This window comes from Neltuma alba, unplaced genomic scaffold, assembly GCF_004799145.2.
Source record: "Neltuma alba isolate B1F8T4 unplaced genomic scaffold, ASM479914v2 tig00007013_pilon, whole genome shotgun sequence".
Taxonomy (NCBI): domain Eukaryota; kingdom Viridiplantae; phylum Streptophyta; class Magnoliopsida; order Fabales; family Fabaceae; genus Neltuma; species Neltuma alba.
In genome coordinates this window covers 27,722-38,598 of record NW_021634649.1, presented here as the reverse complement: position 1 = coordinate 38,598, position 10,877 = coordinate 27,722, and the positions used below count along the sequence as shown (strand labels likewise).

The 10,877-nt window shown below is 37.3% G+C and overlaps 1 pseudogene; it reads right to left on the bottom strand.

The window, feature by feature from the left end:
• Positions 1-210: 210 nt before the first annotated feature.
• LOC114751677 (ubiquitin-like domain-containing protein CIP73) lies at positions 211-7,426 on the bottom strand (annotated as a pseudogene).
• Positions 7,427-10,877: the final 3,451 nt, after the last annotated feature.

Genomic DNA, 10,877 nt, shown 5'->3' with positions numbered 1-10,877 from the left:
CTATTTTTTTCTCCCCTTGACCAACTTAATGAATCTTGATTGGAAGAAGTTGAACCAAATGTGTTGCTCAAAATATCTCTCTCCTCATTGTTAGAAGTTTGGGCGGCCTCAGGCTGGGGTTGAAAGTGATTGAAAGGTTAAACGTTTGCCAATTCAGAATGATGACTGCTTGGGGTAGAATGGATTCAGAGGTTTTGGTGGAATCAATACCTGACGTATTCCACTTTCAGATGAGCAAGCAAATGAAGACACACTGGAAGCTTCAACAGCGTTTACCTCCACGGCATCTAGCTGTTCATTACCAGGAGTAGGTCGTGATTCCCTTCTGACAGGCAAGTCCCGATTAGTTGACTCCACTCGACCTGTTTAGATACAAAAAACAATAGTAAACATCAACTGCCGTTGAGATAGCTTTACAGGAGCAGTAAATAGATAGCCACCTGACAGAACTGTACTATCCCCTTGCATATTTCCTAAAATGTTCTAGCACGAGAATTGATATCAGCAATAACAGATGATAATGCAATTGAATCAGAAGGCAGTTGTGAAGTAGAAAAACCACTGGATTGCGTGCCACTACTGGTCCCAGTACCAGCAGGGTATGCTGGTACAGCTGCTGCAATGATGTTTCTCACGGGTAAAGCACGCATTGAACCTAAATCACCAGAGCCAGGAGCATTACGACGTTCATTTGGTGGTGCCCCTTCCCCATTATTTGCCCTAGAACCAATTGCCGAAACAATCGGTGCAAGAGGAGTACCTGGTAGAAAGTGGTGTTAATGCAGGGTTTGACTTTTAAAGTTAATGAAACTACCAATTTTATTTACCTGCATGTATATGGATGTTTACATTCCGAGGTGCACTTCCAACACCAACTGTACCAAATGTTGCCGGAGATGAAGAAGGAACAGAACTACCAAACAGGGAGCTTGTTTGAAGTGGGAAGGCTGAAACACCAGAAAAAATATCATTCTAAGTGCTAGCTTAATTGATTCGGAAAGTGACCATCAAATATGCTACTGACTTCAAGAATTAACTTGACCCATTGTGGAACATCAAATGATCTGGAACCTCCATACAGCTATAACATGTTAAAACGTAATTACAGTGCTGTGATCAGAGTGTACCAGAAAGGCAGAATGACAGCCTCTTTTAAAAGGTTCCAAACGAGGTAGAATAACAAGACACTAAGCAATGGATATTCCAACACTAAATTCAACAGCACTGCTATCCCCAGTGGTAACGTCAATGGGATATACCATACAAACCACTGTCCATGAGGGCAAAAGAATTTGGTACCAACAAGCTGCATATTGAAATCAAAGTACACCATATTCTACGTTCCAACCAGCACTCTGATTTCTATGCTCAGCAGAGAAATTTTATTGTAGGCAGTGATGTAGAATGGGAAGGGAGGGGGAGAGAGGGAATAGGCAAGGGAGAACAGTACGAAGGTTAAAAACTGAAATCTCAATCCAAATTAAATTTAAACGATAATCATATTAAAACAAAAATTCTGAATCTAACTATCCCTGCATGCGGGCTCCCCCCCCCCCTTTTGGCTTCACTAGGGAGAAATCACTTTGATGCCATGACTGTTATTTAAATCGGATGCAACCATATTCAGCTTCACAATAATTTATCATCAATTCCACATTCTTATAAACTCCTCATTCACAGCTTACACGACTAAAGATATTTATCAGAATTTCATATAAATACTTCCAAAGATATCAGACAGAAAAGTTGTATCATTAATTTGTAATTTCTAATTAAATGAAAGCTTATTATCTATATCTATACTCTAGTATTGGTTGCTACAAGTAACGAACAAGTCCATATAAAAGAGATTTCCCCAATAAGTACTCAGGAAGAGTCAAAACCAGAAACAGTTATCACGTTTAATGTGAAATTAATATTGCCTCATACCCACATAACTATGACAGTTTTAAAATTTGAAATTTGATTCTACACAAATAAATGTCTTCCTTTCAACCTTCAAAGTGCTTATATTCGAAGCATTCATTGCATGTTAACCAACTTCAGGTTCCACAATCAACCATGCATGAAAAAAGGTTCCCGCATCCAGAAAATTAAAAGGACAAAAAAAAGGCGAACCTGCACCATTATAGGATTAGGTCCTGATGGAGAAATATAAACCGCAGGCCCGGCATTGATAGCAGACTCTGCCTGAAAAAGAGCATGATCTCAATGAATCACATGCCTTACAGCATAAACTAAAGCAAACCAATATAGAATAGGAAGGAAACATACAGAAGACTGTCCCATACGCAGTGTCAGGATTGTACGGCCAAGCTCAAGTAGAAATGCACCCAAATGCTGCATGGCAAGTCCTAGTTGCATAGACTCAGACTGTATTTGACCCCTTATATTGGGATCAGAAGTAGTTCCCTCTCTCTCCAAGCGTCCTGCAATATGCTAGATTTACAAATTACAAATTAACAACAATCAGATGATAAGATATAAGTTAAATATAGCAAGGCTAATAATGTATCTTGTGATGATAAAATATATTTTGTATTCAGCAGTGACATCGACCTTTAAAAACATAATGTCTCTCTATGAAATCAACACGAGGGGAAGAAGGATGGAAACAACTTGCTAAGGATGAACTCAAAAAGGCACACACCTAGGTAAATACAGGCTAGAGACAGAACTGCAGGATTAAATAATCACACACAAACTAATTGTGTGTGAGGACCAACATGAGCAGATTTTGTTTGTGAATGTGCATTAAATTCATTTCTCAAATATCAGATTGTTTGCCAGTCCAAACAGTCCAATTAGAATCGATAAGACATGGCATCCAGTAGTCGATACCAATGCCTAAATGGCACAATAAAATAAAATGCATCCCAAACCCAGAGTTCTGTAATAAAGGTGTTGTGACATCAAGGGTCTCATGGACACGAATAGAAGACCAATCTCTGCTAGAATTAGCATATTTGCAAAATTGCAGAGAAGGATGTAAGGATTAGGACTGATTAAAAACATGATTTTTAGTGGATTTAACTAGTACTTCAACAGAGTCAAGAAAAACTTCACACAGAAATTATTCTTTTCTTTTCAGCCTCACATAAATCAATTTTTTACCACCCACCTCTTACAGTAGGCTCAACATCTAAATCATCTTGGCATCTTTTAGCCCCCAAAGCACATATGTTCTCCAAAGGTAACAATGACTGAGAAAACGAAAATAAACTATTTAATCGATGATCTGAACTTCTTCCAGCAAAATTCTTTCCAACTCCAATACTTGCATTCTTATAAACTCCTACATTTATTCCTTCCTACCAGTAAAATTTATGCTATGCTCTCACTCACAACAAATCCCCAAGATTTGCATACAGCAAATACGTGCTTATGTCTTTTTTTTTTGGGGGGGGGGGGGGGGGGAAGGGGGGTTGTTCCATATTTCCGAGAGAGAGATGAGTTGATTACAGATAGTGCAGCAATGGCATGACCACTGAGCAGCTGTTCAGCACGATGCAGGACAACACTTAATGCTTCAACTGTTGGCAACCCTTGCGGGTTGGAGGGTAATTCCACACGTGTTTGCTCTCCTCCACTCATTGAAGATGAATTTGTTTGATAACCTGCTTAAGCAACTCTAAGCTATTAAATATATAATCTTTTCAACAGAAATGTCACAGCAATGACGTCTATCATTACCATTTTGTGATAGTGCCTGCTCCATGCGATTTATAAACTCAGAAAGAGTATCCAGCGAATGAGGAATTGGCTGATATTAAGGGAAAGAGTAAACATAATGTTATAAATATGAAGACAATTTAGAGGGCTATAAATAAGAAAAGCTTATGTTCTCACAGCACTAAGTGATGGCACAGTTAATGATCCCGCAGCCAGAGGAATCTGAAATGCTTGAGGTAAAGATTGGAATGGTTGGTTAGGAAATGTCTGTCCAGTCTGAGCTTGATTTCCTGATTGGTTCTGATTTTCAAGATGCGTCCCTCCAGCTTCATTCCCAGAAGGACCCTGAGCAGATGGATTTGACTCCAGGTCAGAAATATACCCAGTGAGTTTTAAAAAAGTATAACAAAGGATGCCTGTGGCATTCAGCAAATGATAACACAAAAGATAATCCTATGATCTAAAACGGTTCTACTTAACAAATGCTAGCAAACCAGAGGAACTAAAGACGCAAATACAACAGCATAAAAAGGTAAATCCCAAGGTTACAATGTTGGAAGAACTCATAAGATACTTAAGATTGAGTGGATGATAAAATGTTCACAACGAAGCACCAGCCAAAAAAAGTAGGTGCTACAACACATGATCAGTCAATGAACACGAAAAATGGAGAGAAGTCCGGAAAGAAAACAAGACAGAAATACCCAACAATGTTCTAAAAGAAATAAGCTTAAGTAACATTAAGGGAAGGTCAACTGCTGAGCTTACTTCAGAGTAATTAGAGGATTACATTATTAACGATTTACATTCCATGACCCAGGGCACTTACCACTCAAATAATTATTCGCTAACTCTTAGTTTTTTCCAAGAAAAACAGACCGAGAATAAAATATATCCATCCACGGTTACTTTTCCAAGCAAGAAGTGATACTTACTGAAGAAGAAGACTGTGTACCATTTGCAACACTGCCAGTGCTCTGCCCACCAATTCCAATAGAGTTCAAGACCGCCCCAATGACCTGGAACCATATTTTCAGATATCTGAAAACTTGATGCAACAATGCATATACAGGCTAACTACTCAAATATAGTGTTGAAGAACACCCCGACTAAGATCAGGAACAATTCCTTCACCTTGCTCCCCCACATTAAAGGTTCCCAGAACAACACTGTGTGAAATTTGCCCAACACGATTATGAAGCGCTCCAGAGCTTGCATCTTCCATACATACAAAATTAGTGATTAGTTACTCCAAAAGAAACATGATCTACAGAATTTCTCAATAACTGGAAAAAAGCACTGGGAAGGCATCCTTCATCTTTACCTCGGTTTCCACTTGTACCAGTTGTCTCACCAGAACTGGTACCAGGAGCCTGTGACTGGTTCAGTTGCCTTTGAACTAAATGCAGTGTATCCCCATTCTCAATGTCTAAGTAAAATTGGCTAAGGATCATGTATAAAACACATGAACAATATAAATCATGCTTTGGTAGATACAGATCCTTCAAAAATATAATACAGCCAGTAATAGAGTTAAACCAACGAAGAATAAGTATCACAATGTCCTGACTCCTAAAGGGAGAATGGTGCAAAAAAGGGGCATAAATGATCCAAATAAAGTGTGGTAGCCGAATGTTCATATCAGACCGTCTTGTGTAACTATAATTATAAAAAAAGAAGAGATTTGAATAGGATAAATAGGATTTAAATTACATTAGTAGGATTTGGATGGATTGGGATATCTAGAGAATCTGTAGAAAAGATTAGGATGTCTATCAAGATTTATATTTATAAGGACTTGTGTCTATAAATAAGGGCAGGATACTTGATTTGATTTGTGATTCAACAAGACTGAAGTTATTCAAATTATTCTCTTGGTCTCTCTTCTCTCTTTCCCATCTAAATTCCATACTTTTCCTGACTACTCCCTTATTCTACTCTCCTTTCTCTCTCTTTAACAATCAATTTCCATTACAAATTGCTTCATTCAACATACATATACCATACAATAAAATGGACAGAAGATGCCATTCACATCAATAATCAGCTAAATTACTCCACAAAAGCATTGCAACAATAATTAAAATTTATAAATACTAAATCATCCTTACTCAGACTAATCTGCTCCACATGTCATTTAAGAAGTCGCTAATATGTGATAAACAGTAATATCCACTAACATGAACCTGAGAGGAAAAATAATAATTGAACTGAAGGATACGATACTCAGAAAGAACATGATTATCATTCAAGACCTTCCCCCTGAATATTAACCGCTGCTGACCCACTGGAACACCCACTTCATTGGCTATTTTCTCCTTCAACAATGAAACTAGCATCTGAAATGATATTTCAAGAAAGATTACAAATTCAAAAAACTGAGGTTATAGTGCTAAACTCTAACCTATAAATATTACTGTAGTATAATATCTCTTGAAAAATGTAAAATGACAGAAATTGAGAAGTTTGTTAGCTATTACTAACGTTTTTGTCCACTTGAAAAGTGTAAATTTGGGAATCTAAAGTCTTGATATTGAGCTGAACAGTTGAATCAGACAATTCAACTGAAACATTACTGGCACTGGGACCATCGTTAGAGCTCTGGCCTGCCATTCTATAAGGTCAGATGCAGACTATTGAACCAGGGAATTCCAAAGAACAAGTGCCGCCAAAACAATTTCACAGTAGCTGCACCAAAATCCAGATGCAAAACCATGTTAATTAGAAGATGCTTTGTTCAGTTAAACAGATAACCCAAGGCAAAACTTCCTAACCATGTAGATGAAGCAATATAGTAGTATCATGTTCAACTGTGAATATAAACAATGTCCACGCAAAAAAGGCCCAAAAAAAATAATAATAACACCATACTTGTGTGAGCAGTGATTTAACAACAGTAAGATTCTTTCCCTCAACCGTAAAATATCAGCTGAAATAGAAAAGCAAAGTGCTTAGTTCCCAGTCAAATACGGCTAGGCTTTCTACTCTACTTTGCAAAACATGAATTTAATTGTGCAGAGAAAGAATGCACATATAGGATCAAAGAAAGTTTTATTACATTATCTCCTAACAATGAAATAGATTGCAAAGCTACACGCCCCGCCCCAGAAAAAAAAAAATATTGGGGACTTCCAAATTTCCAATTTAGTCCCATAAATCTCCATCACTCCATCAAACGTAAAATTATGATAACAGCTATTTCTTTTGGAGGCATCAGTAGAATGCACTCATCCGGGGGGAGAAAAAAATTGGGAATGGAGATTTTGATGCCATGTCCCCACCATAAGCACATATAAAGAGCCCCGTTAAGTAAAACAGCAGCCTTGATAACCATGTCATTAAATGGATATTGTCATTGGCGTCTATTCGAAACATGAATCAGCAGATGCTTTCAGGCAACATATCTACGCTAGTTTCTATCAATACAATCGAAAACATGGAAGATGAGATTTCTTAAACCCTTTAAAATGTATGAATGCTTCAAAACTGGTCAGATTTCGACAGCCTAGTTAATAAACGCATTAAAGAAAAAAAAATACAAACATCAGAAAGAAACTGAAATATTCGACAGCAGGGTAATAGCAACAGCATCATAAATTATGGAACATGGAGAAGAATTATAATAATACAAAAATGATCGAAGAAGGCAGTCATATTGGCATGGAAGACTACCTAACAAAGCAGGGAGAGGGGTAGAAGGGAGCAACAGGACGGAGGGAGAGAAACAACAAGAAAGGTTTAAGCTGCTGAGATCTAAGTGTCGCAGCGTTTCGAAGCTTCTGGAGTTTTCGGTAAAATGTAACAGGTTGGTTTAATTGGAAAATAGCGCTCACCGGAGATGCAGGCGATGATCTTTGCAGACTCCAATTCACAAAGCAGGGAGGAAAGAATACGTGAAGTTGGGGCAAAACATCTACAAGCTGTCAGCACTAGAGCGCTAATATGGGCCAACCGCCGATTATGGGTGCCCGTGGCGGCCTGAAACTTGGCGGGCTGTGTTTTTTAAGACCGTTTTCTGACGGGTTGGAATTTTTCAACCCCCTACGAGGGTGGGTTGGCGGGTTAGGCCCCCAACCCGCCAAATTTTGTTTTTTTATTTTACTTTTTTTTAATAAAACCTACTCAAAGTTTCAAATTTCTAAATACCTAAAATAAAACATGTAAATAGAAATTATCATAAATAAAACATGGAACCCATCCAAAGTTCCAAGTTCAAGTTTCAAATATATCAAAATTTAAACATATGATTAAATGAACATGATATGTCCTTAATAATTTAACAAACATCTCAAATTAAAACATAAATCCAAATTAACACTACCACAAAGTTACAAACACAATGTCACTACACAAATCACTATCAAGTGCTCAATTATCACTCATGAGCTAGGGCAAAGGCGTAAAGCAAAGACAGAGAGCAGAGAGCTTGGGGCTTGGGACTTGGGAGTTAGGACTGGCCGAGGGCGACTGGGAGACTGGGTCTAGGAGAGTTAGGAGTCTGGGAGGAGTGTGACACACAAGCAAAATGTGAAAATGAGACCGTGTTGGTGTTGCCATGTTAAATTATTAGACATGGACTGCTCACTATTGCACTGTGGACTAGGCCAAGAGTGTAGAGACTGAGAGGCAAAGGGAAAAATTTGCCAAAAAAAAAAAAAGGTTAAATGGGTTGGCCCGCCAACCCTGCGGTTAGCCCGTCGCGGGTTTGGGCTTAGCGGTTATGGACTCAAAACTTCCATTTTAAAACGGTCCTAATTTTATCAACCAAACCCGCCACTTGTTGGCGGGTTGGTGGTTGAGCCCGCGGGCTCAACCCATATTACGACTCTAGTCAGCACCCTGTGCATCAATTTGCGCTGTCCACGAGCCACCAGACACCGGACACCGGTCTGGCCCAACATTCGCGGCCCAGTTGGCTCTGCTCGCATGAAATGCAGGGTGAAAATGAGTTGGGCTCATTTGGGATTTGATTTTTGATCATTTGATTTTTACGTGTACTAGATGTACGGAGAAAACGCGGGATCCTGGTCCCGGGTGTGCCGAAGAGTACATATGCGCTGGAGTTCTCCGCTTTTCCCCCTTCTCCTTTCTTGGCCAACGGTATTGAAGTGCTCCCCTGACGCAGCGTGGTCCCGTCCCCATAAATCATTTCAAAAATGGATGTTTGGATTTTTTTTAAATAATTAATTAAATTCCATTAAAATATCAAAATCAAATTTCAAGCCTAAATTTTTGAAAAATTCCTAATAAAGTCAAGAGAACTAATTAAAAAGCTCATGATATTGATAAATAACTACACTGCCTCACTTTTTTTAAAGCAACTTCCTTTTTCCTTCCAAATTAACCTTTGCCGGCGGCCGATCCATTTATGCCTAATGGTAATCTCAGAGGACCAATCGACAGTTGGGTGGCGGTTAGTCGCTGACAGAGATGACTTTAAAAGGAAAAAAAAAAAAACAGGTGATTTTGAAAAATTAAGGAGCAGTGTGGTCATTTAGTAAAACTTTGAAACCCCCAATTAGTCCTCTTAGATGAAAGACGAATTTGTTAAAAAAATATATAGCAGAATATAAATTTAAGCATTCCAGCTGATTTTAATTAGAACTTTCTCAATGTTATACTCGTTAATATTTTCAATGAAAGTACGATATGAAAAAAGAAAAAACTAACAAGTAATAGCCAAGTCAGATTATGCCACGCAAAATAAGATATAGCTGGCCCGACGTCTGAGCTCGACCCGATTTCTGAGCTCGACCCGGCTCTATTTTTGTTGAGCAGCTCATAGCCACACATATTGCAGTGAAGCAGGGGGACAGATGACAGGACTGCACGGCTAAACGGCGATTGTCATTTGTATGTGACAGTACTTTTTTAATGCTACTTGATATTATCAAAAAACGGATTTTAGTCTTGTGAGTCCCTTAAATGAAATATACAAATTAATTGATTAATTTAAATAGATTAAAAAAAGTTAAGTTAATTATTTATAATAAATATATATATTTTTTTTTAAAATATTCTTACTAATCAAATCTCTTGACTAGAACTACTTTTATTAGAGAGATTATTTTGAAAATATATATAAATATAAGAGACAGGATAGATTGAAGTCTTATATTTATGATTCAAATAAAAGTCAAATGAGGTCTTATATTAAAAATAGGAGATAGTTGATTTTTTGAAGAAGCTTTGTTTTCTTAACATTCATATATATTCAATTTGTTTTTTTGGGTAAAATGATCAATTAGATCGCAAACAAGAACGTTTACAGTACAGGAGAAGAGTTGCATGAATAAATATATTCTCAGACATGAAATCTCATGTGTAGACCGTTATAATTTGTTTTACCAGACCAACACACGTATCTATATATAAATATTATCTCCGATTCTAAATATAAGAGTTAGTTGACTAATTTAAAAAAAATAAAAAAATAAATTAAGTGAGTTCTTTGTAATAAATATATATTATCTTTTTTAAAATATCCTTACTGATCAAATTTATTAGTTAGAACCACCATTACTAGAAGAACTATATTAAGAAAAGTTAAATAAATACGAGAGACAAAATTCACTAGGGTTTTATATTTATGATCAAAATAAAAGTCAAACAAAATTTGTATAATAAGAATTGGAGATCATATTTTAAACTTGATTAGCAAGGATATTTTAAAAAAGACAACATATATTTATTATAAATAACCCGTCTAACTTTTTTTTAATCTACTCAGATTAGTTAACTAACTCTTATATTTAAGATAGGAGGTAATATTAAGAACCGGGGATCGTATAATAATTCTGAGAAGAATAGTGAATTCATGAATGGCGCCATGTGAACTTATGAAACCCGTATAAGCTTATAAGGTCCGAAAAAGAAAAAAGAAAGCACGTGCTGAAATACAACCGTGATCGCGGAAGCAAGAGGAACGGTGATTCTGGCTGATGTCGCCGCATGCACATGTATAGCCCTTCTCCTAACATTTTCAAAAATCGAAATCGCTCTATTGCAGGGGTGCTTGCAAGATCGTCACTGTGAGTTTCAGACACATTAATCAGCATAAAACGCCATAAACATTGTATTTACTGCGGCCATCCGTGGGTCATCAAAAGGGTGACCTGATGTTGAGTGTAATCTGCTCCATCTCTTCTCTCTGTACAAACTCTTTGGCAACGACATCCAAGTTGCATGCTGCAGTAATTTTTTTC